Consider the following 4,426-nt stretch of genomic DNA (forward strand, 5'->3'; position numbering starts at 1 on the left):
TTAGACGTGTCAGCGTGTTAATAATTAAACAACTGTAAAGTTATCTTCATGAGAAATTGTTCATTATAATTTTTTTGATCGAATGCTATGGTATCAACAAACAAAACTATTTCGATGATTGTTTTCATTCGTCTACTATCATACTTTTGATGTGCGACTTTACCCAACTTTGTTAAAAAAGGAAGAAAGAAACAATATATTTATCTGAATTAAGATGTACCGATCACTAATGTGCAACCACATTCAATCGAACAAACACACTCTAAACCATACCTTCTAGTCCATATTTAAGTTCCCTGGAGCCGATTGTGCATCAGCAATAATTTTAATAGTTTTAGAATGATTTTCGGCTTTTTGTTAGAGTACCACTTGTAAATCTGCAATGCCTTTGTTCATATATAATTAACTTACTCAAAACTTATCTATGATATATGAGTAAATTCTCCTTAAGTGTACATATTAAAGGAGAATTCAGAACTGCAGATTTATGAATTTTTGTACGAATCAATAATGGAGGTCAAAGGTGTTTTTCGGATCTTTCAGACTTGACACACCTCTTTGATAGACTATCACCCATTCTAACTTCCGCCTAATGAATACACATGGGCAAATTGTATAATCTTGCATATCTGATTACATCGATTCTCAGAGAGAGAGAGATATATTTATTTGGTGGTCATTGATACGTATTGCGGAAATGACTATAATTTTGGTGTGACCCCATTATTATATAATTCCACATGGTGTGCAGTTCCTATATAATATTAAGGCAGCAATAATTTCCCAAGTCGGTCAGTTCTAATCAGGGACGATAGCATCAAGTCTACGATAATGGCAGGTAAGTAAAACACAGATACAATACTTAATTTGAGCGTTATTTATTTGAAATATAATCGTGTTTACCAATTATCAGAAAATTATATAAGACGTTTTAACATTGAGATATATGTAGACCATCTGGTTTTTAAAGCTTTTAGTAGCGTGTATTCACTCATATTTTCAACAATGTCTCATCTCTTTAAAGCATCAACGAGTCAGAAGTATTCATTTACCAATATTTTCAGAAGAACACTACAGCTTGTAATGCCAAAGAAACATATTTCAGACTCCTTTAAATTAATGTAGAATAGACGTTTTAGCCACGTTAGTTATTTATAATTTTTTATTTCTTTCCTAGCCATGAACACGTTGTTAGTCCTCTGCATACTTGCATTACTTTCCACCGTCGGCATGGTCTCCGGCTTCATTGGAGGAGGTGGTGAGAGCGGTTTCGGAAGTGAGTGCCTTATCGTTATCATTCAACTCTGAAGACTCGTTTCATACACTTATATTAATACCCAAATACTAATAGACGTTTCTTCATATAATATTTTATTTCTTAGGTAGTAGCAATACATCATAACTATGAGTCAATAATGTCTGCTCTTTTACTATATTATTATCTCCATTTCTGGAAGAAATGTAATATCTGAAAACCATTTTGCATATGCATCACAAGAAAAACGATATTTAATCAAATTTGGAGATAGATAAGAAACATATTTGGAAACATTTGTGAAAAGGTTCCCAAATAATTTTAGTTCTGTAATATTTCGGCAACATTCACACCCTCTGTATTCACTTCATCATCGCTACCTCTTTCTCCTTTCAGTTATCTTCCTGATTATTATCCTCATAATATTTATGCAAGGATCACATCTTGGAAAATAGAAAATAGAAAGCAGACATGGAAACTGAGGGTAAGCATGATTTGCATATATGAAACATGCATCATTCTCTGTGAATATGATCATAATTTCTGGAAAACAGTTTTAGAGAAACCATCAGAAATTGACATATTTTGTGTTTTTGTTTCAAAGCGAACGAAGTTTGAAAACAATAATTACTTTGTTTCATTACCTTTGCTTTTGACATTGGGGTCTTTGGACGCAATTTATCCAAGTCAATCAATTCATTATTTTTTTCATCAAAAGGCATTTCTATATCAAACTTATGCAATAGTCTAGTTGAACATGTTGTATTTAGGTTATCCTAAGAGACATTGAGAAAATACAAATATTCCGTCTCCTTTGTCGTCTGTCTCCCATTAAAGTGTAAGCTTAAATAAGATACATGTAATATATATTTGGTGCTATGACATCCAGAATATCATTCAAGGTAAATATGAACTTGTTCTTATACTAATCCACATTCGCATTTTATACAACTGCAATGTCTCGTCTCAAAAACTTAGTTTAAATGTTGAAATTGTAACCGTATATATGAAAATAGAAAAAGGATTACATCTTATACTATGATGGTTAATAAATGAGTTTCAATCTTTGCAGGAATACCAAGTTTCATAATTTGGATCGGCATGAACATTGGAACTTTTCGAAGAAGACCTTATAGACGTACAACAAAGGCAGACTGTTTCAAGCATATTCGAATGTTATTTTTTAAATAAAGTAGATCATTGTCAAAATGGGATATGTTATATTTATATGAAAACACGAATAATATGTCCCTTTCTCCCACTATCTTTCATCCTGAGAAATTTTCTCCAATAGGAAAACATTTAGATACACACGAACTTGTACATTTATCAATCATATATATATATATATATATATATATATATATATATATATATATATATATATATATATATATATATATATATATATATATATATATATATATATATATATATATATATATATATATATATATATATATATATATACATATATACATATATATATACATATATATATATATATATATATATATATATATATATATATATATATATATATATATATATATATATATATATATATATATATATACATCCATACATACATCCATACATACATACATACATAGATACATACATACATACATACATGCATACATACATACATACATTGTTTGTTATATCTACATAGTAATTAAACTCTGTACATATACCTATGTACTAACTCTTTCCTGCTTAGTCATAGTGGGGCTTTTTCTGATCTTCATTTTGCTCTCATTACATTTCGTCATGAAGTAAATCGAGTTTTGCGTATATATTGCCAATTTAAACCCTTATCTTTACTACCGTTATGAATTCCCTATTAGCAGTTGTCACTAGTCTGTTCCATATAAAATGGTAAGGACTCTCACGCTATTAAATATATCCGAATATATTTTTGAGTCAGATATACAAGTACTTTTAATACCAATATAATTGCACATAATACGCCAACGTCCTTATCAATTAATAATGTATATTCCATACAATGTGATCTCAGCCGATATATTACATGAGTGGACGATTGGTGAAAAAGTAAATAGGGTAGTAATAATTGAATATCAGACAACATGCATGTTTCTGGGGACATTTAATAGAATTTGCGAAATAAAAACATGACCATAGCGCAATAGCATTAATGATAATGTATTTCAAGTTTTGGATTTTAAATATTCAGAAGGATATTTCCAGAATACTTGTCTTATCATCTAAGATCTAATATTACCAACAATTTAGAACTGCCTAAAACCTAGCATTGAACAAAGGCAGTCTGCATATGCTGATGCTAAAACATTGAACTCACTTTATGCTTACATTCGATATGCTAATTCAATTAACTCATTTAAACTTAATAAAAATATTGAGATTAATCGTGACACTCATGTCTAATTTATTATTTTCTTATTTTTCAGTATTTATATTACTAAAATTGTAAACTTATATAGAAAATGTCATTACATACACTCAGTATGAACGTTTATATACTATGTTACCTAATAATTTGTATTGGCAAAGTGTAATACAGATGCTAACTTTACTAAATGCCACAATCCTAAATGTGCATCTAAGCGAAGTGATCAAAAACTACAATATATACAAAAATTTCTTCTTAGAGCCACTTTCAAACATTAAAGAGGTGACAAACGTATTCATCAAGGCAGGTCCATTTACCTTTCACAATTCGTTATGTTATGTATTTAAAAATGTGTCTAGTTGTATGCAATTATTTTCATGCCAAACCAATGGGTATAAAGTATGTGGTGTTACACGTGACGTCTTCAGTCAATGGCTTCAAGGAAATTAGTCGAATGCTGCTAATTGAGAGACGCTAACTAAATTTCGACATTATTCTTCTTCCTCTACGCTTCTACTTCTCCTTTATCCTCTTAGTCATCTTCTTCTTCTTCTTCTTCTTCTTCTTCTTCTTCTCCTTCTTCTTCTTATAGCCAAAGTAAGTCAGATTTAAAAATATACATATTTCAACAAAACAAAAAGTATATATTTTAAAGAATGTTTCAGTATAAATCAAAATAATTATTACGTTCATCACGTCTACGATAGTATAGAGCTTAACACATGAATTTATGTATTAATTGTGCTGATGTGCGAGTAGTCTTGGATGAGCTGATGTGCCAACAGTCTGGATTT

The 4,426-nt window shown here is 29.8% G+C and overlaps 1 long non-coding RNA gene across 1 annotated transcript; it reads left to right on the top strand.

Moving 5' to 3' along the window:
- Positions 1 to 733: 733 nt before the first annotated feature.
- On the top strand, positions 734 to 2,458 carry LOC149796808 (uncharacterized). Its single transcript, XR_016421467.1, has 4 exons — positions 734 to 838; positions 1,178 to 1,276; positions 1,652 to 1,739; positions 2,328 to 2,458. It is a non-coding gene; the product is annotated as an uncharacterized LOC149796808 (long non-coding RNA).
- The last annotated feature ends 1,968 nt before the right edge of the window (positions 2,459 to 4,426 follow it).

The sequence above is a fragment of the Sinohyriopsis cumingii genome, chromosome 6 (assembly GCF_028554795.1).
Source record: "Sinohyriopsis cumingii isolate HCF-2022 chromosome 6, ASM2855479v2, whole genome shotgun sequence".
Lineage (NCBI taxonomy): Eukaryota > Metazoa > Mollusca > Bivalvia > Unionida > Unionidae > Sinohyriopsis > Sinohyriopsis cumingii.